This window comes from Emydura macquarii, unplaced genomic scaffold (assembly GCF_026122565.2).
Source record: "Emydura macquarii macquarii isolate MOO-44397 ecotype Brisbane River unplaced genomic scaffold, CSIRO-AGI_Emac_v2 contig_1551, whole genome shotgun sequence".
In the NCBI taxonomy this organism is placed as follows: Eukaryota; Metazoa; Chordata; order Testudines; family Chelidae; genus Emydura; species Emydura macquarii.
In genome coordinates, this window is record NW_027131688.1 from 10,833,196 (window position 1) to 10,861,139 (window position 27,944).

The window sequence follows — 27,944 nt, forward strand, 5'->3', positions numbered from 1 at the left end:
AGAGAAACTGCCCAAGTCCTGGGGAAGCAAGGCAGTGGGAATCCTGTCAGGCCCAAGAGGGGTGGAAACTTGGTTAGTTGGATGTTTTGTTTATTTGTTTATATTGGACATTTGTTACCCCAGAAGGGGACGGAATTTTAAGTGTGATCTAGCCAAAGGGTGGAGTTGTCCAGAAGATGATCCCTGGAAGAACCAGAGGGGCTGATGACAGGTGTGGGAAGGGGAGCTAGAGTGGAAGAAGCACTGAAAGGCCATGCTTTGACACCAGGAGGTGCTGCAGCCATGAATGGAACCATCAGTAGAGTCAAATCATGTCCCCCCCAACCCTATCTCCAATGGAACAATCCATCTGAAACTCCGTGAATTTCTTCTCTCCAGGTAAGTAATTGCTGCCTTGGGGAGAATGTAGCCCACGGATTGTGAAGCAGAATGAAATAATCAACGAACCTAGAGGACCGGAGAGCAATAGTGACACAAATATCACATGATATCTACAGCTCAGTAAGAAACTTCTCGCCTTCCTCTGACACCAGGGCCTGGCCATGGTGATCCATGCACTTGTCACTGAATTGGTGAAACTCACTGTATCTGAAAATGAAAACAAGGCGAAGGCTCTAGCTGGTTCAGAATGCAGCTACCTGCCTTCACTAGGAGTCAGGTCACCATGGGATATCAAGCCTGCATTCTGTGGCCTGATTTCTGGGTGTTTAGTCATTTGAATGGGGTTATAGGCTCACCAATTGATCTGATCAGAAAATAACGAGGTTCTTGTCCCGGAATCAGGCTCCAGAAGAGTTTTATAGGGACCCCCGGGGTGCACGACAGGAATGCTCACACTGATAACCGAAGCTGTATAATTTTATAAGCTTTTTATTAAGATAACATAAAATGATAGACAAATGACTGATTAAAAGCAAAATGAATAATCAAATAGGTAATGGGTGGGATTACAGCCTTATTCTAAAGACACGTGTAATATATACATTTATATGATATGCTTTGGATTGATATACTCACACGCTTCCCTGATGACCTGGTTGAGAGAGATGTTTGGTTCCTCAGTTCTTGAGTGGAGGAGTGGCGAGCTGGGCAATACCCAGGAGCTAGCGCTATAAGGCTCAGACTACAAATAATACTAAGTATAAACTAAGAACGAAAGATTCTAACAAACACTAACTAAAAGAAGCTTAAAGAAGGAGTAGCTGGTGATCATGCTCAAGTAACATGGTTTGCCCCTTTTTATACCCTGAACAATATGGGTCCTCCTTCGAAGTCCAAACTTGTCTTCTTCACCTCCAAATTATTAGGGTACACTTATTCTATAGACTGGCAGGTTCGTGCATATTAATGACATATCCACATCCTTTCCAGACGGTTCCAGACAGTTCGCTTATCTCACCTTTGTTATTTCTGGCCCTTCTGTGGGTTTTGTAGTATATCTGTGACGTTTACTCGGGGCAGAATCTGAGACAGCCCCTCCCCTGTTTTGATGCCTCCTGTCTTATCTAGGGTAAAGGTTATAACCACATATGTCTTATCCTTTAACTCATCATTACTTATCTGGACCAAAGGTCCCGAACATATGTTTGCTAACTGCCTTAGCTTTCATACAGGATGTGGCCTGTAAGGTACTTTGCATTACAGCTATAATACATTAATATGAGTCTATGACTCTAGTATAATAAAACAACAATACTTAAGTCTATAAGGAAAGGTATACATGTGCAAGCAAGCATGCTAGTTCTATAGGCTACAAATCCCACCTTTGATGGGGTGGTTGCAAAAAATGAACCTCATCACACAAGTGTGGATATGGATGGTTAATCGCTTGAGAGGATAGTTTCACCACTCCCTTTTACAGCTCATGGTGGAGGAAGGGTATCATAATGATAGTCTTCCATGTTTTGGTGCCTTACAGTCATGGGTACCATGATACATATTTTCCAGTATTATTATTTGTACCTGATTAGGTCTGGATTTTAGCTTATGCTTGTTAATTTTACACTGAATTTGTATGAGACTTTACAAGACAATAATGCTTTCAATGGTAACCCTAGTGGGGGAATATAGACATGGAATGTTGGTGTACTTTGAATAGTGAAATCTTGATAAGATGGCTCAGACATGATGGTAGTGACATTCTCAAAGGTAGGAATAGGGGAAATCGCTTGATTTCCAATTAACGTAGGTTGCTTTGGAGTAAAACAAAAATTTGGGCCTGTGACCTGACGCTCCAAAGGACCATGGTGGTATCTTCTTTGATTGGTTACCATGCAAAATTGGCCACGGCCAGCATAGGACACCCTTTCCATTGGAGTTTTCCACTTCATCAGCCTCACTAGGCATGATGAGGATGATTCATTTTGTAACTCTCCCTGTAATCCACATATGACAGTATCTGTCTTGATTGCAACACACCTACAGATGTACTGAGGCTCTTTTTTAGAACAACAGGCCATCCATGGAGTTTTCCAAGTCTGAGTTGGAGTGTGATAGACTACCAAGGGAGTCACATTTACACGTTCTCTGTAGATGTCATCTTCCAGGTGACCTATGGACTGGACAGTTGCCAATTCCTTGCACACATCCTTGTCTGGATCAAACACTGGTAAAGAAATAGTGAATGAGACATACAAGGACCGTGCCGTCATACGATCTTTGGGAAAAGAACAACTGTCTCGGTTGGGGTGAGGTGTCACAGATCCCATCTGTCGTATTGTCCCCAATGACAAATACTGGCATAGATACAAACACGTGGCTCGCTCCCTTTCCGGCCTTTGAAAACACTTAGGGCAATACCAATTTAGTAATTGTTCATCTTTGATTAGGTCTGGAACCTTCCCCAATTTTAAAACTTGCAATGTATCTGTGATGGTATTTATAACATATTCTCCAAACGTGGAACAAATAATTTCCTTTCCTAAATATTGGTCCTTTTGCTGATCATTGTTTAATGTGACCAGTTGGTTAATTTTAAATTGGGTTTCATTAAAGATACAAGGTATATTCATACAAGGTAAAGAAATGAGTCCATAGAAGCATTTCCTACTGGTTTGGTATGCTTTTCTAAGGTAATCTTATGGCCTGGATCGATCGTAAGAGTCTCTTCCACTCTTTCCTTAGGTGCATTTTGCTTCAAATGTTCAATCAATTGAGCATGTACATGTTGCCATGTTTCATGGTCTTGGATAATTTGTTGTATATTTTGCAACATTTTAGTCCCAATTTCTTGATTTTGGCTCAGTCTTACCCTTAAAGCGACAATAAGGGTGTAGTAAATCAGGAATCCAGTGTCCATTTCATGGTGGTTGACTGCTGGGCTTTAGCAGCAATGATTTCAGCTGTTGCTCACTTAGTTCCTGAGCAAGAAACTGCTCCTGAGACCTGGACGATCGATACAGCTTTAACTGATTAACGTGGTAAATTTTGTCTTTATTACACTTGCCTCCTGTTACCCTGATTTTATACATTGCTGAACTGAGTTTATCGACGACTCAGAAGGGTCCGATCCATTGGTTACACAGCCCATGCTCTGGTGCTTTATGCGTTAACAGCATTACTTGGTCGCCAACCTCCCAAGTTTTCTCTCTCTGGTTTTTGTCGAGGTAGGCCTTTGCCTTTCATCTGGATTTTCCCAATTTAACAGCTACCTGCATGTGGACCTAAATCTATAAGGAAAGGTATATATGCGCAAGGCCCCAAACACAGAGATTGCACCTCCAGTTATCAATTACCAAAACAGATGTGGTCCTCTGGGAGCTCAGATCACAAAGACCAGGGCGAAGTGCTTGAGAGTTGGATATAAGGCATTCTTGATCTAAAGGATCCAGTCGTGGAAGGCATTTCCAGAAGAGATCAGATGGATCCTGATTCTAGCCACCATTAGGTCATACTGCAAGACCTTCCTTCATTGATAACACTCCTCTACCATACCCAGTGTGACACTTAGAACAATAAGTACACCCAGCAGAGCTTCCCATCACCAGAAGAGGGAGAAGAGCTGAGACTTCATCAAGCCCACCAGGAACTTCACTTTGCTAATCTTACAGGCAAGACGCTCAGATACTAGAGTGATGGGTGTTAATACAAAACACTGAGATAGATAGATGGATACAACCTGATCCAAAGCCCATTGAAGCCAATGGGAGTTTTTCCATTGGATCAGGTGCTGAATGAGGTCCAGAGATACATCAATAATAATAATATTACACATACATAGCAACTCAGAGTGTGGAATATTACTTGCTATTCATTAAAAAAATATAGGCTCTTGCTTAAAAATATTGTAAGGTTCATAAAATAATTCTGTCTCCAGCACAGCTATGGAAATGGTCAGAACAAATATTATAATTTTCAATACTCCATACAGAGCACACTTAGGGCTCTTTTTATTTTTGTTTTATAACTTTGCTTAATCAACCTTTTATCCATTGAATCCCTTCCACTTCCATCCAATAAAATTAGCTTTATCTAAATTAGTTATCACCCAAAAGTACTTCCTTCTTGAATAAAAGGTTTTTATTTTAAAATTATAGGTGTAGCCATAGACTGTTCCAGAACTATATGCTTGGGCACATTTTTAGTAGATAATGTTTTTAATCCTAATTAAAAAAATATTCCTCTCCTATATAAAATGTTAAGATTTGTGAATTACCTTATTTTCATTTTGATAGACACACTGTAACAATCAACTGATTTTCATTCATACACCTACATTGCATCTTCCATTGAAACATTATATTTTTCTGTTAAACTCTTATATAAACCAGATTCATGTTTTCGTTTTACTGGATTTATTATAGTTTCCTTGCACACTTGGTATAGAACACAGATAATATTTTCAAATATAGGTACCTATTTTCTAAATCTGTGTTTTCATACCTCCATAAGTCAGTGGATCTGATTTTTCAAAGGTGATGAGCACCTTCAGTTCCTCTTGACTTCAGTGGGAAGCCCATACCTCTAAAAAAGGCAACTTCTTTAAGTGGAATACCTTGCACATAGTATTCATTGACCTTGGGAAGACTTATGACCATATTCCGAGAGAAGTCATCTGGATGGTGTATGAGAATGAAATAGACACATAAAGACTATATCAGACTCATACAGGACATGGATGAGGGTGCTGTTATCACAGTTAGAAGGCCATGTAAAGAAACTGAACAGTTTCTAGTAAGAGTATGAGAACATCAAGGCTCACCACTAAGCCCCTTTTTGTTCACGTTGGTGCGCGATGAACTTTCAGAAGACATCCAGAGAGTAGCACATTGATGCATGCTCTCTGCAGATGCTGTAGCACTTGTGGGGAGAGACCAAAGAGAAAATAAAAGATGATTTAGAGAGATGAAGGTGTGCACTTGAAAGAAATGGCATGAAAATCACCAGAAATAAAACAGAGTATATGGTCTGTAGATTCGATGACACCTGGCAGGAAGACAACAAGACTGTAAGTCTGGAGGGGCTGCCACTATGAAAGGTAGAGAAGTTTAAGTACTTAGGTTCAATAGTAGATGATAATGGTGAACTCAATGACCAACTTATAAGCAGAACAGGAAAGGCATGAATCAAATGGAGAGAAGTGACCAGATTGATCAGTGATAGGAGAATGCCTATCAAGCTGAAAAGTAAGATCCCAAAGACCTGCACTTTTGTACGGCTCTGAATGCTGAGCACTGAGGAAGAGAGAGGAGCAGATCTTGAATACAGAGGAAATGACAATGTTAAGATGGATGCTTGGAGTTACAAAGATGGACCATGTTCAGAACCAGTGAATTAGAGGAAGCATGAAGGTGGTACCAATTAAGAAAAGCTGAGGGAAGCCAGGCTTAGCTAATTTGGGCATGTGAAAAGAAGACTGGAAGAATATATAGGAAGCAGCATGTTATACTTAGAAGTGGAGGTTAAGAGAAGGGTTGGAAGACCCAAAACTAGATGAATGGATATCATAAAGCAGGATCTGATTAGCTGCAGAGTTTCTGAGGAACCGCTTCAAGACAGAGTGGGATGGAGAAGGACTCAAAGAGCTGACCCCATATATATGGGACTAAGGCTAGAAGAAGAAGAAGAAGAAGAAGAAACACCTTATTTAAGTGTCTAAATAGGGAGTTAGGGCCCAGATTTCCAAAAGTGGCTAGTGATCTTGGGTGCCCAATCTGAGGGACACCTTAAATGAACTTGGCTTTCAGAAAGGGCTGAGAACCCACCCCCTGAAAATCAGACCCCTTGAAGGTGTCTCAAGTTGGGCACCAAAATACTGAGGCACCCAAAAATCACGAGTATTTTTGAAAATTTTGCCTCCAGATTTTATACGCTCTTGTGTCCTTCATACGTTGAAAGGAATAGACCTTTTGATTGAAGAATTGCACATGATTCAGGAATGTTCAAACAGATACCAACAGAATTTCAGATGTCTCCAGAGAGACTGACAGAGACAGTAGTGTTGGCCGGTGATAAGGGCCGCAGGAACAGAATGACTCACAGGGGAGTGCGTAGCAACAGCGACTTTTTTCAAAGCAGGGTGTCCCCTCGTTCCACCTCCCAGTGCCGGGGAGTGCGTCTAGGAAAGGTGCGTACATATACACCCATTTACATGCATCTTGGCCCTCCCTGAGGAAGGTAGTGTGCCCCTATATTTTTACCTTATAAGGTCTTGTCTTATGCATACACTTAGACCGCCCCAATATTATTTCCCTTTTTATGCTGACACTCTGGGCTTGGGTTCCTTTCCACTGCGACAGTTTGTGGTTAGGGCACTTCCCTTGGCCTCTAGCAGGACCGTTGACTGTGGCTGGATATTGGTATATCCACTGCCCCCGTCACTGGCCTACATTCCCCCACTTTCTTTAAGGCAGAGGCCCAACCCTCTTGCCTGTGCAAAACCCTCCTTAGTGCACCCCTCCATTGCCGCCAGGTCTGGACTGGTGATTGGCATATGGAGCTGGTAGGTGTTACCATGAGCGGCCTGCTTACATTTGAGTGCCTTTTAGGCGCTCCAGCAGAGGAAGTTCACCACTGACAGGGGATGCACTGTCACCACATGGTTGATGCTGTTAACTGGCTGGCAGATAGTCGCCACCCTATGCTGCAGGCAACCGTGCACCAACCCCCACAGGAGGAACAACCCAGTTGATCCTCCTGTGATAATAATGAGGCCCAAAAGGAGGGCCGCCTCTAATTTACCAATTTTCCCTCGTAACCTCAGGTGACAGGTGATATTCCACCACAAACATGCACGGAGTTGGACCACTACTGGATGTAGGGTTCCCTCTATTTTCTTTATCTGAATTACAACATTTTGTAATTGAGATATATGCTGGGAGAGATTAATCAGCTGTTGGTGGGTGCTTTCCCAAGCAATGGGGTCAGGTGTGTGTACTTGATGGAACCATTCCACAGGGAAATGCACCTCTCCGCTCCAATTTACCTGCACCAAGGCGGGGATTTGGTACGTTCCATTTGCCCCAGGACAGACCCATAGGATATTTAGGAGGTTTTGACCCAAACTGAAGCAGGCACATGAGGAATTATCATTAGTGCCATTCATGGAACATTGTTTGCTCCAGCATAAGATGTTGCCTGCCAGGAGAAATGGGGGTGGCTTTGTTATTCGGCATTTCATTGATGGGGGTGCATCAGGCAAGGTTAGAATCATAGAATCATAGAATATTAGAGTTGAAAGGGACCTCAGGAGGTCATCTAGTCCAACCCCCTGCTCAAAGCAGGACTAACCTCAGCTATATCATCCCAGCCAGGGCTTTGTCAAGCCTCAGCTTAAAAACCTCTAAGGATGGAGATTCCACCACCTCCCTAGGTAACCCATTCCAGTGCTTCACCACCCTCCTAGTGAAAAACTTTTTCCTAATGTCCAACCTAGACCTCCCGCCCTGCAACTTGAGACCGTTGCTCCTTGTTCTGTCATCTGCCACCACCGAGAACAGCCTAGCCCCATCCTCCCTGGAACCCCCTTTCAGGTAGTTAAAGGCCGCTATCAAATCCCCCTCATTCTTCTCTTTTGCAGACTAAACAAGCCCAGTTCCCTCAGCCTCTCCTCATAAGTCCTGTGCTCCAGCCCCCTAATCATTTTTGTTGCCCTCCGCTGGACTCTCTCCAACTTGTCCACATCCTTTTTGTAGTGGGGGGCCCAAAACTGGACACAATATTCTAAATGCGGCCTCACCAATGCCGAATAGAGGGGAATAATCACTTCCCGTGACCTGCTGGCAATGCCCCTCCTAATGCAGCCCAATATGCTATTAGCCTTCTTGACAACCAGGGCACACTGCTGACTCATATCCAGCTTTTTATCCACTGTTACCCCCAGGTCCTTTTCTGCAGAGCTGCTGCCCAGCTCGTCGGTCCCCAGTCTATAGCTGTGCATGGGATTCTTCCTTCCTAAGTGGAGGACTCTGCACTTTTCTTTGTTGAACCTCATTAGATTTCTTTTGGCCCAATCCTCCAGTTTGTTTAGGTCACTCTGTATCCTATCCCTACCTTGCATTGTCCATAAATTCCCTAGAATGCCTCAAATTTTTCCAAATTGGGTAGTCACCGCATTCCAATTAGTGACATATTTAGTTAGGTTCGCTATTCTTATGGACAGAACTTTGTCTGTGGGCTCTTCCCATTGTAAGCAGCACGCGCCTGCTATTTCTGGAACCAGAGGCATGGCTGTAGCCAGGACCCCTCTTCCCCAGGGCCGTTTTAAGACCTTCGTAGGCCCTAGGCACACTTGCCTTTGTAGACCCCTTGACCGAAAAAACTAATTTGATTTTAAGCTATTAATAAATAATTTTTAAATAAAAATAAAAAATTATATATAAAATCTTTCGTAGACCCTGAAAGTTTCATAGGCCCTAGGCACTGTGCCTATTGTGCCTAATGGATAATACGGCCCTGCACTTCCCATAGCCTGTATTTGCCATTGAGAGACACTACACGAAACTGATGTGACACTACACATTGAGCTCCACTGGCGCGGATATCGAGTGCTAAGAAGGGGGTTAATTAGCGGACTCCAGCCCCCCTCCCAGCTGTGTCTAAGACCCTATGCAAATGGTTATTTAATACGACCTGTGCCCTGATACAAATGGGACCCCATGCGGCATTTCTTTTAGTAGCTAAGATATCCTCTGCTACAAGAGTTAATATGCGTTGGGTTGACGCTAAAGCGCGCGGTGTTAAGCCAAAGCCGTTTGCTGTAAGGGAGGCAAGACTTGCCACAGCATTAGCTCCAGTCTGCAAAAGTTGGGCTAACTTGGATAGCTGTTGCTCCACCTCAGCCACAGTGAAGGTATTGTATCCACTCCATAAGTAATGAGCCAAGTCACGCTTGGCTTGCGAGGGGTTAGGTCCCATAGACCATTTAAGGAGGGCCACCATGGGTCTTGTGTATGGAATACATTTAGGGATGTCCACCCCTATGTCCCATTCTTCTGTATTCAGGGTCAGGGAAACCTGAACTGGAGTGGCATTAAGAGTTAGGATATACGCCCCTTGTGGCACTTCCCACCACAGCTGACTTGGAAGCTTATTCCAATTACCGGATTGCAATGTGGGCTGGGGAGTCTCTCGGAAGCGAGCCACCCTTTCCCACAACATGTCCCTATACACGGAATAGAGAAATTATCATTAGGCCCCACCCATAAATGTCCCCTTGTGTTCAGCGTAAGATTATCATTACCCTTCACATACCCCCAGTGGTTCTCCACCCTGTCTTTCCATTCCCAGTATTCCCACCCCTCCCGGGGCCGGGGGTGGTTCCCTCCACTTGAGGGGCTCTTGAACCCATTTCATCCCTGACAACCCCGCAACCATGGAGTTGAGTACGGGCCAATGCCCCAACCCCATACCCAGACATATGGCTGGCAATACAATTTCTTTCATACCACATAAGTCACTAGAGGATAGCCACAGTACTTGGTTATTTTTCCAGGTCTTCTCCCATGGAGGGAGAGAGATGTTGCAGGGTAGTTCATACTTTCATGTTCTGGTCTTTTTATAACATCAAACCAAGTTAAGACAGCTGATGTGGAAGGAGGTTCCTGGGCGGTGAACCAAATAGTCTCAGGACGCTGGGTAATTTTGCCGGGTAAGACTGATGTTACACAGCAAACATGGACAGGCAGAGTATCTGTCTCGAATGAGTTGGTACTGTGAGGTGTTAAAAGAGATATGGGACACTGAGCCATTATTAAACGTGTCCTGCCTCATGGCATTTCAGGAGGTCCAGGAAGCCCAGCCACAGGAGGTGTGTTCCAGGTGAGACTGATCGCAGGATTCTGCATGTACACCGAATACGATTACCATACGCAGTATTACAGTTCCCCTGAAGACACAATCAACAATTGCTTCATTCCTTCAGCGGCTTGGGTTGGGATTGTCCGAATGATGGTTCTGGTCTCAAGTGCAGCAACTGGGGCCACTTCAGGCTTTCCCTCAAGGGAGTAAGGAGAGAGGGGCCAAAGGAGACGGACAATCGTATTCAGGTGTTCCATCTGTTCTATGACCACGAAGCAGGAGATGATCCACCTGCACTCGCAAGGATCGATTCTCCTGCTCTAATTGCTGGTAATCTCCCATCTCCCGCTCTGTCATGCAAATAGCCATGATAGATTGGTGAGCCACCAATTTATGCTGGTCCACCAAATCCTCCAGTTCCCGAACCTGGACCAGCAGCCCATGGTTCTGGTCCCTAAGGGATATAATCCCCAGGCTCAAGGCCTGGAGTGCAACTGCTTTCTTTTTATCTGCACTGACTTTACCAGCTACCATGGCCCCCGCCCATCCCTGCAAATCCTCCCAGTCGGATCTGCCCCCTGCTTCAGGCTTTGCAAACAGGCTGCCCCATTTAGCCACCTGTTTATCTGTGAACTCTACCCAGCCCTCCTCGGTAAAGGGGACATTCAGCTTACACAAATCCATGGCGAGCGGTGTTGATCAGGCACCAGTCTTCCTCCGTATCCTGTTCATGATGCCAAGAATGTTGGCCGGTGATAAGGGCCGCAGGATGATTCAGAGGAGGAGTGCGTAGAGACAGTGACCTTCTTCGAAGCAGGGTGTCCACCCGTTCTACCTCCCAGTGCCGGGGAGTGAGTCCTGTGTTTAGGCCAGATGTGTACGTATACACCCATTTACATTCATCTTGGCCCCCCCTGAGGAAGGTAGTGTGTCCCTGCATTTTTACCTTATAAGGTCTTGTCCTATGCATACACTTAGACCGCCCCCAATATTATTTCCCTTTTTTATGCTGACACTCTGGGCTTGGGTTCCTTTCCACTGCATGTTAGCGGTTAAGGCACTTCCCTTGGCCTCTAACAGAACCGTTGCCTGTGGCTGGATAGGTACATCCACTACTCCTGTCACTGGCCTACAATAGGTCTGAGGAACATAACTAAAAATTAATCTACCTTCTAGCACTATTACAGTGGGTCTGACTCTTTCCTCACCCGTGAGCATCAAAGAGGAAATACACTGAAGTCAATGGCACTCCCCCTGTGTGGGAATCAAAACTGGGTCCATAGTTTGCAAAGACAGTAACTTTGCCTTGTGATCAGGCAGGCCACATTTCCATATCTCTGTGTGGCGTTAGCTTTTTTTTAAAGCTACCTGTACCCTTGTGAAAAGAAGAACTGGCACATCATGTTGACAATCTCCCAACGTCATCATTTTTAGATAAACGAACAAACTGAATGGATGTCACCTCTTTTCTGAGGATACCGACATCAAAATTAACCAGGGCTCCTTAATGTTTGACACCACAAACCAGCCTGAAAAGAAGACCTATCCCAGCAACTCCTCTCAACACATTTCTCACTTGAATGTGTTTTTCCCTCCCTCTTTACCCTTAGCCAGTCCATTGCTTTGTACGGATGGGTGTGGATAGGGAAACAGCCACAGAGGGTCTCAAGCTCGAATTTTCGAGGACCTGGGGGCACCCATATCAATGTTTGCATGCAATAGTGCAGGCCGAGTAACCCCCCGAGTACCTTGATTGCTCTGGGATCAGGGGGCAGGTGAGGAGGGTTTCAGGGCACAGCTGAGGATCTGGCCAATCAACCAGGACTCCCAAGAGTGCTGAATGGGCTGCACATGCTCTGCAAAGAGCTGCTGGTTGCGTTAGGGCCACAACTTACCGAGGAGGCACTAGTGGAGCCACGTGGCGAAGAGCCAGCCATTAGTTGATCTACACACACTGCAAGCAGAGACCCTCATCCTAAATGAATAATAATAATTGATGAAGCTTGTCAGAGTGATTCTGGTAGACAGACAAAAACAACAAACAGGTGCTATCAGGCTGGGGTTGTGGCAGGCAGGAGACTTCCAGGGCGTAGCACCTTTTCCTCCTCATGCTCATGCACTCTGCCGAGCTCACACCTCTTCCTCACCCAACATCCTTCCAGAACATGGCTCTTTTCCATGATGCCAATTCCAGGGAGAAGTAGGTGCAGGATAACCAATTCTCCAGCTCTGGCTTGTCAGTCACATCACAGGACTGCATCTGAATTGCAAAAAGATTTGATCAACTCCACTGGAGCACCCTCTTGTCTTTACTAATAGCTTTTCCACTGGGAATTTTCAGATGCCATGTCTGAAAGGCGTTTCGTAACACACAGCCAGCTACACCTGTGGTTGACTTTGCATTTTCATCTTTTTGATTTTCCAGTGGGTATATTTGCCTTTTTTAAAACAAAAACCAAAAAAAAAACCCCACCACCATCTGTTTAGTAGTTGCTATAAAAGCTAGTTTCTGGGCAATAATTGTCATTAAAAATGTAGAAAAAAGTCAGCTTTATAAATGTACAGTTTTCCCCCTTTAAGCACTTTCAGGTTAGAAAACTGAATGCGACCACTTTATTTATTTTTTTACTTTCAGGGACATGTTCTATATCTCACCAATAGCAGGAGTAGCACGTGATGTGGCATTTGTTCTGGTAATTATGCAATTTTTGTAAGTAGCAGAAAACGTCAGGATGAAAGTTACCACTGCCCTGAGGTTGCAGTAATTTATGCGGCTTTCTCTTTACCAATTTTCTGATGATACATGTAAATGATAAGAGCCCTTTGATTTCAGTCTCACTCTCCCCTATTCAGAGTCACTTACTCCTGGGGGGTGTAAATTGGGGCAGGGGGGTGAATATCATTAGAATAGTAGGTTACTGCAGTAACAGACTAAATCATAACACTAGTTACGGTGTGTTTCTTCAAACTAGGGACTAGATTATGACTTTAGGCACAGTCCTGGGGAAGCCCCATTCCCTCTTCCGCTGTGGGGGAAATAAACTGCAACTGCCATGAAAAGGGGGCAGCTTGTAGTGGTGCTGGGTGGCGAAAGGGAGAGAAAAGATCCACGGCTCCATGGGACTTGGGAGGAGCCCCCATGTCCCACCCAAAGCCTGGACCCAGTCTCAGGTATCCCCAACACTGCTGAACTGCAGGGCGGAAGGAGTAACTTCTCCTTACTTGCTTGTGTGGCTGCACTGGGGTTAGTCACAATCTAACCCTATATTTTTTTCCTGCGACTCTTGTGATTCGTTGCACTGAAAACCAATCAGGCAGGCGAATCAACGCGAGAATGGTCATTGCACTGCAACCGGTTCAGACATTCTGTGCCTGACCGTTCCACGCACTCGGACGACCTTTACTTTGCCTACGAAAAACTCAATGGGGAAATGCAATGCTCATGCAAGAGAGGGACCAATAGCAAAGGGGACAAACGACTCTGCCAGTGCACCTGGTTCCGAAACTGCGACATCCCTTATGTTCTAATGTTGCCTGATCCCGCCAATTCTGCCAAATTGTACCATGTAGTCAAACAGAGGCTGGCCTACAACCAAAGTCACACTCACTTGGGACTACATATAATTGGAACCCAGTTCTTCAAAGGTGAAAGGCTAACGAACTATCTGGTTTAACCCAATCACTTTCTCATCTTCCCTTAACTTTTCAAAAGCCTGATCCTTTCCAAGAGCCCCACTGAAATCTATCGGAGTTTTGTCATTCCCATCAATGGGAACAAGGTTATGTCTCTAGGAGGTTCTTATCTCAGCAGATCACTGACAAAGTAACTCTCTCTGTAATTCTGCACAAAGGGGATGTCTCCAGTGGGGTAACTACTAGAATTGTTCCTGGACTCTTCCATTGTAGCTATTGGGCTATTCCAATTCAAAACTGCATGGCCGGATGGTCTTGTGATTAAGGAACTGGACTAGGACTTGGGAGATCACACTTCATTTTCTGTTCTGCCACAGGCTTCCTTCGTGACCAAGGGCAATCCAATTAACTTCTCTGTGCCTCACTTCCCCAGCTATAAAATGGGGAGAATTCTTTCTCCCACTCTTGGTTAATCTTGTCTATTTAAACCATGAGTCCTTTGGGGCAGGGAGAAAATAGACCCTTTTGGCCTTCACACCCCTTTATAGGAAACTTTCTAGTGATGCCCTATATAATTAAAGCTTCCAGACATTTCTTTTATAGACACTTGTCAATGACTGGGATGAGGAGGGCGCTTTATTTCAACTCCCCTGGTGTATTTGTTGCCGCCTCAAGAAAATATGGCAGCAAAGGATTGGTGGTGGCGTGTGTTGAGTTTTGGAGAACCTGGGGCCAAGCCAACCCTGTTTACAGAATGAGCCCCACCTGATGGGGATAGGCAGTTCTCTATAAAGAACATAAGGTCGCTACAGTAAGGGGGAAGCTTAGGAGGCTGAAGTGAGTAAGAGAGGCTATTGCAGGGAACACCCTGAGACCAGGGGAATTGCTCCAGTTAGGAAGGGCTGGGAGTAGCTTGCTAAGGCAGGAAGGACAACGACCAGACCCAGGGAGTTTGAAGGCTGGAGGGAAGATTTGTGTGTCTAGCGTTGAATTTTACGTTCATCGATAAGACCGTGCAGAGGGCTGCTGTGATTGGACTGGAAAAATCCTGCAAGGAGTTAATTTTGGGATCCAAGAAGGGAAACTGAGGTAAGGAGCTGTGTGCAGGGGTGGCGTGGAGCCTCCTGGGGGTGTTGTGAGGCAACCAATCCTCCAAGAAGGGAAGGAGTGACAGTGGTCAGCTGTTGAGTTTTGGATGGGAAGGGGAGATGGTGGTGAGATGTGTGTTGAATTTTGACCTTCCGTCTTGGGTACACACACTGCAGACTCAGTCAAGTGTGTAAATCCCAAATGCAAGGGGCACTGTCAAGGTTGACAAGCCCATGGTCTGAACTACTGTTCCACTTTTCTTTATATCTGTGCTCAGAGTTCATATCCTGCTATAATTTGGTTTAGTCCTGCTCTCTCTTTTTCTCTTAAAGAGCCCTTCTCTTACATGCCTCTCCACAGAAGGCAGCAGCATGACATTGTTTGGTGACAGCAGGCCACACCTGCAGCTGGTTGGAAATCGGTGTAGCCCCCCTGAAGTCAGAGCTATGCTGATTTACGCCAACCAAGGGTCTGGTCCAGCATTTTCTTCCTGATTTAAAGGAGGGCGCTTTGAATGGCCCAGGAAAAAGAAACTCAGTATTCTCGCCAGTAGAGAAATAGCCCATCTACTTTAATGATTTAAAATTTCCTAGCCAGCTACAACAGAGATTAATAATACGTACCCAATCCTGCAAGCTGTTCCAAGCAGACAAATCCTTGCACCCATGCAGAATCCCAGATCCCCCAGCTGCTTGCAGGTCTGGATCCTTAAATAAAGGAACTGAGTCCTCCATCTTATGTTAAACAAAAACTAAAAAGACACTTTATATTAAGGTTTCATTTATAAATAGTTTATAAAGGGTTAATAAATGATTAATGAATGTTTTAATACATGGCTCCTCAATTGTTATAGAGGCTGTTTGTAACCAGGCACAACACCTGCTATTGATGTGCTTGTAACCATCTAAAGCACACTACTCGTATCTTTAACATGTTTATAACAATTATTAGTCATTTATTAACCCTTTATAAGCTATTTATAAACTCACTCTTAAAATAAAGTGAGATCAAGAGGAGAATTTGACAAGGCAATCATCCCAAACGGCAAGGAAGTGACCCAGGTTCAAAACGATAACCAAAAAAGACACTGGGTAAATACAACCCAGGAAAGTATTTTCAACGCCCCGCCCAATTACCTGTTCAGACAGCCAGGAAATAACTTCCTGGTTGGATTGACATCCTTTTGCTTTTCTATAAACTAGGCAGTCAGAAGCTCTTCTTCACCATTGCAATGGCTCACACATTTAAGGAGTAATTTACTGACATTCCTAAGAGAGAACACTTTAATTCACAAAATATTATTCATCAAAATGCTACAAAAATGGCAGTTTTTTTCTGATCCTAATCTATAAAGCTTTTTGTCTATCTTTAAAGCTATGGTTATCTTGAAGTGCTTAGTCTCATATTCATTGCTTTTATAATTGGACAACACAGAACAATGGGAGATTTACTAGTTTATTAAGAACCAAAATGGATGTAATCCAATATCGCCCTTTGTTGAAAGCCACCTACAAAAGAATTGCATGGGGATCTGAAATGAATAATCTTCCTTGTTTTTCTCCCCTTGAAATCACCATAATGCATTCCCAGAGCATAGTATATGGAAATATTTTAGGGAAAATTATTATAGAGGTAGACAGGTCTACTGTACCTTTAAACTTATGAATTCGTGTTGTCTACTTCTCATAAATATCATGAATCCCTGCTTGAAACTCCTTTGAAAGTCAGGGATAACAGGAGGGTAAGATTGTTGAATCTTCTTAAGGGAGGGACCAATAGCTATTGAAGTTGACACGCAGGCTCTGACCTGGCACACAATAACACGTACTTAATGTAAAGTCGATAGGATTTCTCCCCAGTTAGACATTTGCATAAGCATTGGTGGACTGGGGCCTCAGAGAGGAAAGGATGACTCTAAGACCCTGTCTACACTTACCTCCGGGATTCGGCAGCAGTTGACGGGAGTTACGCAAGCTACGCAAAAAACTTGCGTAACTCCCGTCAACTTCTCTGCTTCTGTTCTGCACGCCGTCTTCACTGCACTGCGCCGATGGGAACCGCCTTCCCATCGACGCAGCGCTCCACCACTTGAGAAGGTGGTCTTAATACGTCGATTTCTGGATCGACTGAGTGGGTCTTCCCTGACCGCTCAGTCGATCCAGAGAAATCAAACTGACGGCGGCGATTTTGCCGCCGTCAGTGTAGCCATGCCTAAGGAACTGCAACACATACTGAGAAAACTACAGCAATGCATGCACAGTGAAGAAAATTAGAATCAACACCATTGAAACCTGCCACGTAACAAAACTGGATCGCTTACAATGCAGAGATCCAAATAACCTTCATCATTATTTAATCATTAAGGACCAATAATACACTTGGCACTGGGCAAGATACAAAACGCCACCACCTGTAGTACCACCACCAAGTTTTTATAAACAGACTATGTATGAAAACCATCTTAAAACCTAAGTGTTGTTAAAATGCTTTGTATCCATAGATGGTTATGTATATAAAAAGCTGTAGTCTTGCAAAATATTCATAAATGCATTATAAACTTACCCCATCTGAGATTTGCTGCTTGCGGGTGGGGGCTGGCGCTGGAGCAGCTCCTGGCCAGCTGCTGTGTGTCCAGGGGGCAGAACAGCCAGGCCGCGCTGGGGGCCACTGCGCTTGGCCCCTGCACAGGCGAGCACCACTGGAGGCTCCGCGGCCAGCCCCCCAGCAGAAGGTGGACACGTACCGTTTGGAGGTGGCCTGCATACCACCGGTGGGACGCGTACCACAGTTTGGGACCCGCTGGACTAGGGGATTCAGATAACCCGCTCTCACTTATTTGCTTGGGTATTCAGACTTGGCTCCTTCCCAGGCTGGGCTGAAGTTAGAGCTGGTTGAAAATTCTTCATCAAAACATGTTCTGGGCAAAAAATGGCTTTATGCTGAAACACTCCTAGAGACAATCCGTTAATTTCTCCATCTTGGACCCTTGCAGTTCAATGGGCTTGATTTTCCACCACATTATTCCAGTTTTACATGGGCCTAACACTGATTTCGGTCAATGGGCTCAGTCATGCTCACTGCATCATTTATTCGTAACCACCCCCACGATAAGTCTCCTACATCTTCCACCTGTTTTCTCTGAGACAGTAACAGCCCTTTTCTACTCTAGTTGTTTCATAGTCTTCAGATACGTCCCCTCTTTGCATTAAACAATAATAATAATACCTAGAATTTCTAGCACTTTTCCTCAGTGGATCTCAAAATGCTTTACAAAGGAGAACAGTTGTCATTATCCCTGTTTTACAGATGGGGAAACTGAGGCACAGAGAGGTGAAGTAACTTTTCTAAGGTTTCCCAGCTGGAAATGGAACCCAGGTCTCCTGAATCACAGTCCAGGGCCATCACACTGCCTCCCAACAAGAGAGAGCTCTCACCTGCCCCAGCTGGTCAACAGGTATCAAATGCTGTTATCGGATGCATTTAAATGGGCATTCGCTGTTTGAGTTTCTGTAAATAAGTCTATTAAATTGGTGCAGGGGATGGTAAAGCAACTTTATATTCAAAGCTGGATCACATTATGGGTTTGATGCTACCCCCATTGAAGTGTGTGTCAAAACATCCAGGAATTTCAAAGAGACCAGTTTTAGAGCATGTCCCTTTCTTCCAGTAAATGAGTTATGCCTCACAGTCCGCATATCAGAGAAACATCCCTTCTTTCTTTCCTGCCCCCCTCTTTTCATTTGAGGAAAACTTCACGAGTAGTTGAGCCACCTAAGTAAAATTAGCACATTTTGCAGTTATTTTATCCACTCACAACCCTTTTATTTCTTCAGTCAACCTATGATGCCTTTTCTAAGGGCTAGTCTACAAGGGTTTTACTAGTATAGCTATATGGGTAGAGCTATATACCAGCAAAGCCTCCCATAGAGATGTAGTTTATACTGGCAAAAGGAGTTCTGTTGCCACTATAGTTAAACCATCTCCCTGAATTATATAAGCTATACTAGCAAAAGGACTCTTGCGGATATAAGATGCATAGAAACATAAACATAGAAAAGTAGGGCTTGAAGGGACCTTGAGAGGTCATCAAGTCCAGTCCCCTGTGCTGAGGCAGGACCAGGTCAACCTAGACCATCCCTGACAGATGTTGGGCCAGTCTGTTTTCAAAAACCTCCAGTGATGGGGATTCCACCATCTTCCTGGGAAGCCTATCCCAGAGTTTAAGTACCTTTATTATTAGACAGTTTTTCCTAATACCTAACCTAAATCTCCCTTTCTGTAGATTACTTCTTGTCTTCTCTTCAGCGGACATGGAGAACAATTAATCACCATCCTCTATCATATCAACTGTTAGTTTTCTCGTCTCTAAAATGAACAGTACAAGTTTTTTAAATCATTCCCAATATCGAAGCTGTTCCATATCCCTAATTATTTTTGTTGCCCTACTCTGTACTTTTTCCTATTTGAATATATCTTTTTTTGAAATAAAGCAACCAGAACTGCACGCAGTATTTAAAGTGTGGGTGTATCATGGATTTATATAGTGGCATTATATTTTCTGTTTTATCATCTATCCCTTTCCTAATGGTTCCTAACATTCCCAACAGGTTTGCCGGCATAGCTATATCAGTTAAGATTAGAAATGTGATTTTTTTCCACTCCCCCTAGCTGGCATAGTTAGGCAGGCAAAACTGGCCATAAACCTAGATTGCGAGCTCTCTGGGGCAAAGATTGTCTCTCTGTTAACCATGTACAGGGCCTAGCACAATGGGGTCCCAATCTTCTCTTGGGTCCCTATGCACTAGTGCAATACAAACAATACATGAGCTACCTATGGGGAAATAGACCCTTGAAAATGATGCCTTCATGAAGTGAGTTTGTAATCATTATTAATAATACATTAAAAAAGTGACCCAGCTCATTCCCCTCACCAGACTTCATCGTGCATCCTGTCCACTCTGTGTCTGCCTTGTTTAGAACACCAGCTGAGGTTTCCCCTTTAGGTGTGAGAGGGTAGTTCAGTCTCCATGTCTATTCAGCCTTTTAGCAGCTTCTCTAAGACTATAGTGTATATTACAGTAGCACTTTGGGCCCCAGACCTCAACCAAGGGTCTGGGACCCAATGTGCTAGGCACTGTACATACGAGTAACAAAAAGATATCACCAGTACATCAACCAGCACTAAGTGCCACAAATGACAGGGCCAGTTTCCCACAAGAAACTGGACTAGTTGTATACTTTAAAAATGGGGGGCCAAATCTTCAGCTGGAGTCAAAGGAGCTATGCTGCTTTACACCAGCTAGGGATCTGGCCCTTTATGCTTTATGGAATCCATTTCCAGTGTTTAAAAGATCACTTGAAGCTATCTAAAATGGATTGCTCAGAAGATCTGAAACGGTCTTTCTGCAAGGTACATATCACCCATTGGTTTAAAAAATAAATATTGCTGTAATTTTGCCCATCATCTTACAATTAATAGCAGAGCAGCATTTTAATTGTTTTCCCTTCAGGACTTTTATGCTGTTCCCCCAACCCTCCACCCCCCGGCCCTCCCACAGATACTTACTATAAAAGAGTAAAAATGTAAAGAATAAATTGAATAAATGCTTGTAGACCCGAAAGAAAGAATGCATCTATTATAAAATAAAATCTCTTTTAGTAGCTATTAGAATGCATTAAAAATATTCACAGGATTCTGCCCTCCAGTTATGTTGCAATAGCCATGCAAATAATAATTGTGGCTAAGTGCACTACACTGACAGTCAATATTGTACTTCCCAAGCTTGAGATCATTATTCTTTACAGAACTCATGCATTTTGTGACAGATCAAAAGATTTACATATCATATGGAGTGCTTTAGGGAATAACTTGCTGAGTATTTTAAATCCACAATGTTCCACAGCTATTTAAATACAGATTTCATTTCTCTCTTCTGTGTGATATTTAAAAAAAAAATACGATCAAGTTGGGTATTTTTGTTCACATCATAAAACACCATCTTAATTTGGCTTTTATACAGCAGTTTCATATTTTTAGCCACGTTATTGAATATCCTGCTCTGCTCCGCTCTGGCCTTCGCAGAAGAAAAATGGGAGGGGCGGGGGGAAATCAAATTTTCATTAGGATGATGGGCAAGATGGTGAGCTGTTCCATGCCGGGGAGTCAGAGCTATGTTCCTAGTCCGCTCCTACCTCGCACACAGCCTCCCTGCATCGCTGGTCTGTTCCGGATACCGCACAGGTGGATGGGGACTAGTGGAGAATGGGGTGGAGCCTTGGCTGAGCCTGCTCAGAGGGCAAAACAGAGTACATCTACACTTGGAGCTGGAGGTGTAATTTCCAGCTCAAGGACGCTTGCCCACGCTAGCTCTGATCGAACTGGTGTGCTAAAAACAGAAGTGCAGCTGTCCCAGAGCAAGCAGTGGGCGGGGCTAGCTGCCCTGAGTACACATAGGGTCTTGGACGGGATTGTACTCGGGACAACTAGCCCCTCCCACCATTCATGCTGCTGTGGCTACACTTCTATGGAGCTTGAGTGTAGACACCCCCGTGATCTGTTAGTGCTATGGGTGAGTTGCTGGTTATTTCTCCACTGCACAACCTAAGGCATCAGAGAGGAAGGGTGATCCAGTGGTTAAGGTGTTAGCCTAGGATGGTGGAGACTAGGGTTCAAGTGCCCTCTCTGCCACAGCCTTTCTTTGGGACTTGGGCAAGTCCCTTCATCTCTCTGGCGATGCCTACAGAGTACACTAAACCCAGGGTCTGACCCAACCCCCACTTCCAGCCACACAAGTCGGTCTGACTCAGGATGATCCTAGGGGACCTTGCTGGGTGGGTCAGAACCTGAGTCCCCCTGTAACTTGGGGTAAAGCCCCATCACTTTGCAGTGTGGATGAAGCTTGAGGCACAGACCCCATGTCAGAAGGTCCATGCAGTGCAGACGCATTAACACAGCTGCGGGACCCAGGTTTACAACACAGTGCAGGCACTGCGAGCGTGTCTACACTGCAATTAGACGTGCGCGGCTGGCCCGGGCCAGTTGACTGGGGCTCGTGGGGCTTGGGCTAAGGGGCCATTTAACTTTGGTGTAGACATTCAGGCTCGTGCTGCAGCGCAAGCTACGGGATCCTCCCACCTCTCTGAGTCCTAGAACCCAGGCTCCAGCCCAAGCCCAAACGTCCACACTGCAATTAAATAGCTGGAGTCAGACCAGCCGGAGTCAGCTGGCACAGGCCAGCCCCGGGTTTTTAACTGCAGTGTGGACATTCCAAGCCCACGCTTTAGGATAACACTAGGTCTTGGAAACACTAACTCCCACAGACCCAGGTTTACAATGCAGTGTAGACATAACTGCTGTGACTCTGCTCTCCTCTTGTGAAAGAGGGATGACAGAACGTCCCTGCCGCCCAGTGGTGTTGGGCGAGACAAATCAATATAGTCACGATTGTGAGGTCCGATGGTAATGAGGGCCACGTAAGCACATGAGACAATGCACATAACTAGTGTTGGCAGTTGTCCGGTTTTCAACTGGAAAGTCTGGTTTTAAGGGGAACTGTACAGTCTCTGGCCAGAAATATTGACCAGACACAAAAAAATCCGGTTACTGCCATTCCATTGTTCCCTCACCCTGACCCCAAACAGACCAAGGCTCCCTTAACCCCCCGAGTGCTGGCCGCAAAGCTGGGGAGGGGCAGAGCTGGAGGTGATCCAGCTGCTAGTCCCAGCTGGGCTCGGGGAGGAACACCTGAGAACATAAGAACGGCCATACTGGGTCGGTCCAATGGTCCATCTAGCCCAGTATCCTCTCTTCTGACAGTGGCCAATGCCAGGTGCTTCAGAGAGAATGAACAGAACAGGTAATTATCAAGTGTTACATCCCATCGCACAGGCCCAGCTTCCCAATCCCTGCCCATCTGGCTAATAGCAACTGATGGCCCTCTCCTCCATGAACTTATCTAGTTCTTTTTTGAATCCCATTATAGTCTTGGCAAGGAGTTCCACATGTTGACTGTGCGTTGTATGAAGAAATACTTCCTTTCATTCCTTTCAAACCTGCTGCTTATTAATTTCATTTGGTGACCCCCTAGTTCCTGTGTTATGAGAAGGAGTAAATAACACTTCCTTATTTACTTCCTCCACACCAGTCATGATTTTATAGACCTCTATCATATTTCCCCTTTGTCATCTCTTTTCCAAGCTGAAAAGTCCTAGTTTTACTAATCTCTCCTAACATGGAAGCTTTTCCATACCCCTAATCATTTTTGTGGTCCTTTTCTGTGCCTTTTCCAATTCTGATATATCTTTCTTGAGATGGCATGACCAGATCTGCATGCAGTATTCAAGATATGGGCGTACAATGGATTTATAAACAGGCAATACAATATTTTCCTGTCTTATTATCTATCCCTTTCCTAATGGCTCCCAACATTGTTAGCTTTTTTGACTGCCGCTGCACATTGAGTGGATGTTTTCAGAGAACTATCCACAATGACTCCAAGATCTCTTTCTTGAGAGGTAACAGCTAATTTAGACCCCATCATTTTATGTGTATAGTTGGGGTTATGTTTTCCAAAGTGTATTACTTTAAATCTATCAACCTTGAATTTCAGCTGCCATTTTGTTGCCCAGTCACCCAGTTTTGTGATGTCCCTTTATAACTCTTCACAGTCTGCTCTGGACTTAATTATCTTGAGTAGTTTTGTAACATCTGCAAATTTTGCCACTTCACTGTTCACTCCTTTTTCCAGATCCTTTATGAATATGTCGGCCAGTACTGGTCCCAGTACAGACCCCTTCCACTTCCCCTGCATGGGCTGCTCCGATGGCCCGGTCAGTCCCACCTCCGGGAACCTCTCCAGCTGCCAATAACTCCACCCCCTGCCACTTCCTGTCCAAATCACTCCCTGCAAACTCTTTGCCTCAGAGCCGCAACTGGACGGAACAGGAGAGAGACAGTCCCCTTCAGCATCCCTCTTCTCTTTATGGTGAGTTGAGCCTTTGGTTGGTTGGGGGGGTGTCCCATTTTGTAGTTTCCAGTTTTTAGAAATTGGAAAGTTGGTACCCCTATTTCTTCCTGGGGCAAGGCAGCTATGCTTCTCCCCTCACTCAGGGCTGCAGGAAAGTCACAATCTAGTCCTATGAAAGCAACAGCAGAGACAAATAATGGAGTTTATACAAACTGTGCAACGAAGAGCCTTCACCTTAACATGCAGATTGTACGTGTCATTTGAGTGTCCTGGTGCTCTGAATGTCTCACCATGGCCTACCCCACCCTGTCGAATGAATACTAAAGATCTATTTTAAATACGCGCTAGATTTCTGGGAGAGAGAATGGTGACGTATCGGATCAAAGTGGGCTGACAGGAGTTAGATAGAGTACAGCAGCAGGAGACTCTTGCCAACTCAGTCTATTTCCAAAGCGATTTGACTCTTTCATTTTGGATGCATTCACTCCTAAAAGTCAGACTTAGCAGTATGGAATTGGTGGTCAGACAACGGTGACTGACAGAAGCCATTTCTAGGTGATATTTGAAGGTGTGACCTAAGAAGATGGTAGCTTCTCCATGCCAAAAAGAACATGGGCCATACCATCAGGTATGCCAGCCAGGTTGGAGCCAATACAAACAATACTCTGTAGGCCACTGCTTTAGTGGGAAAGCGAAGGAGGTGTAGCAGTGCTTCCCACAAATAACTAGCCCTTTGTTTCCACAGTAGAGGAGGAGAGATTCCATGAATAGGAAACCTACAGAATTTGTTTGCTTCTGGTACCTTCCACCTCACTTTCAGAGCGCAGTGAATGGAAAACCCTCTTTAATGAAGCATAACTATGTTGTGATTAAGGCTTATTCTGTCTAAATATTTACTCAGATACCATTTTCTCAGGAAGAGCCTACCGTAGCCTGTGAATCCAGCAGCAAATGATGGAAAGATTAATATGAAAGATGATTTTTCTGGTTGTTTGAAGAGAGACTCAATGCAGCCAAATGCAGCAAAGACTTTCTAGGTATTTACAAGACCCAGTCAAACAGTTTTCAAGAGGCAGCACTTTCCTATTCTCTCCCTGAGCTTTCAAAGTTCAGTAGAAAAGCTCTGTCTTTCCCCTCTGGAGCACAGCTGGCGGGCACTGCTATAGGAACAGAGAGGTAGGAATTTGTGTAAAACAACTCTATTGTTTAGCAGCAAAGATTAAACAAGAAGTCTTGCAAACCCTATTGAAGGATAACTGCTGGTCCTTTGACCTGCACCTGCAGGTAGAATCAGAATAAGTGAGGCCTTTAGATACTAATCCTGGCCTAAAGAATCCAGAAGAGGAACCAGGCTGACTGATCTTTGAAAAAAGAAAAGACTAATTAAAGCCAAGTGCTTGAAAAGTTTAGCTCAAAAGGACATTTTTTTTCTGTACATTTGGGCACGTGCTTGTGTCCATTTGTACAGTCTGATGTTCGCTCGCTCTCATTCTAAAAGCACAAGACTGTGTTTTTAGTGAGGAAGCATCATCGTTAAGAAAGGCACTTTGGTGGAAAAAGTGTTTAAAACATTTCTGTTCTAGTTATTATTAATAACAGTAGCACCTCAAGGCCCCAGCTGAAATGGGAGCCTGGTTTTGCGAAGCAGTGTACGCACACATTAAAGAGACAGTCCCCACCCCAAACAACTTATTGTCCAAACAGACAAGAGAGACAAAAGATGGGTGAAAGCAATTATTATCATCTTCATGGGAAACTGAGTCACAGAGAGCTTAAGTGATTGCCCAAGGTCACACAAATGCTGTGGCGGAGTAAGGAATTGAAGCCACATCTCCTTAGTCCTGGGCGTTAGCCACAAGATCCTCCTTCCTCTAGTCACTGAACTACACTGCAGACAGATACACAATGGTTGATGCATCCAGGGATTATCTCTCAACCAGCCAAACACTCGCTCCCTTAGTTACTCTCCCTGTGGTCTCTCTCTGAACTCAGATTACTCCCTCTTTGTGACTCGGCCCTCCGGCCAGGTCGCTATAGTCCTCCCCTTCTGGGGGAAGAAAGACCCACCAGCCAAACGATTTATCTTCAGTCTCAGACAATCTTCCAATCCACTGCTCAGACTGTGCCACTTTCCCAGTGCCCGGCATGGGAACCCAGGCCTGCTCTGAGTTCCAGGCCAGGGACCCTCTGCCCAGCAACCATGATCTACCCATCAGACTTTGCTGTTGTTTCTCTGGGCTCCTTCCTCCCTTTCTTCTCTATCCTCTGGCTCACTGCTATGTTTACCAGCCTGGGCTTCCTTCTTTCCCAGTGGCTACTCCCCCCTTTTGGCTTCTAGCTAGACTCTGTAGTTCAGGGCAGGATCCCAGGGTCTACTGTCCCCTGCATGTCTCTAACCAACTTTCTTTCTCTCTCGGGAGTGATTGCAGAGCTCCTGGCCACAGCCTCTCCTGCTCTCACCTTGCTGGCTTTATACAAGCCCAGCCTGCCCCGGCCCAGGTGGGCTTCATCATCTGTTAGACTTTATCAGTCCCCAGCTCTCCTCCAGGTGCAGCCTATAAGGTTAATTGGCTCTTTTTAACCTGTTCAGGTCTTGGGTGGGGTGGACACCCCATCACACCACACCACATCACCCCTCTTTGCATCCCTTCACTGGCTCCCGCTTCTGGATCATGTCAAACCTAAGCGACTTGTCTTCACTTTCAAGGCCCTTTCACTATCCCAATCCTCTCTCATTCACCGTCAAAGATGTCAGCTCCCGCCTTCAAGCAGCCCAGGAGGCCAGCCTCCATTGCCCACTTGTTACATTTTCAAACAAGCACCTTTGCGCTTTCTCCCGTTCTTCCCCTGGTGCTTGGGAAGAGCTCCCTGTAAACTTCCCAAAAGCTACCTCGTCATTCTCCTTTGAAACCCTCCTCAGAACTCTCCTTTGCCATGATGCCTCCAAAAACGCGACAACAGTTAGGCAGCTGGTGCACTGAGATCACTGCCGATCAGGCTAACCAATCTTTTCTCATTGGTTCTTTGTACCCATCTGTTGTGTCTCATCTTGTATTTAGATTGTAAAACTCTTTGGGGGAGGGACTGTCCTTTTGTTCCGTGTCTGTACAGCACCTAGCACCACTGGGTCTGGGTCCATGACCAGGATTCATAGGCACTACAATGATATAAATAATAATAATGGATAAAGCAGGCTCTTTACCATTCTGAATAGCTCCTCCAGGCAGGTCCCTGCCTTGCCTACAGCTGAAACTAAACAATTCTTTGTTCATGTGTATTACAGCCAAGGCTGAGTTACCAGAACCCTTCAGAGCAGTGTCAGCACATCAAAGCACACCAGCCACATGTTGATTACAAAAGAACACCTGCTCCTCCAATATAACTTGGCTCATCAGATGTCAGTAAAACAGGCCACCACTTTCTGTTCTTTCACTAGCCTGTGAGGTTTCCCTCTGAAGATCTTTGCGGGTTATTTTCCAAAGGGCCATCTCTAATTTTTACTAATATACTTCGATACAGCTTTCAGGATGGCAGCTTTCAGCATCCAGTTTGAAATATTCCAGTGCCCTCAAAATACAGCTTTAAACCTGGCCAGAATTGACCAAATCTTTGCCCTTTCAAGGCCGTTAAACGGAACTGCATGCAGTTTTCAGAGTGGAAGTCTTTCAGGTGATATTTATAAACTAAAGATTGAATCGTGATTCTGGAGCCAAGCTGTACTCAGCACAGCTGAGGAAAGAAAGGGTCGAGGTGGCGTTATGACACCTGACCTACTGGCCATTCCAGTCCACTATGCAACTTAGAGAAGCTTTCAGGCTGATGTAAATTTTACTGTTGGAGATCACCAGAGGTCAGCAGACCTCTGGTCACCACCCCTATGATGGGGCCAGTAGTGGGAGAGAACATAAAGCTGATATAACTAACACTACATCCCCTGGAGGATCCCCGGTTAGCTGGTTGATCTGGCTTTCTGTCTGATTTACACTGGCAGAGCAGTAGAAAGCTGGAAGAATACAGACC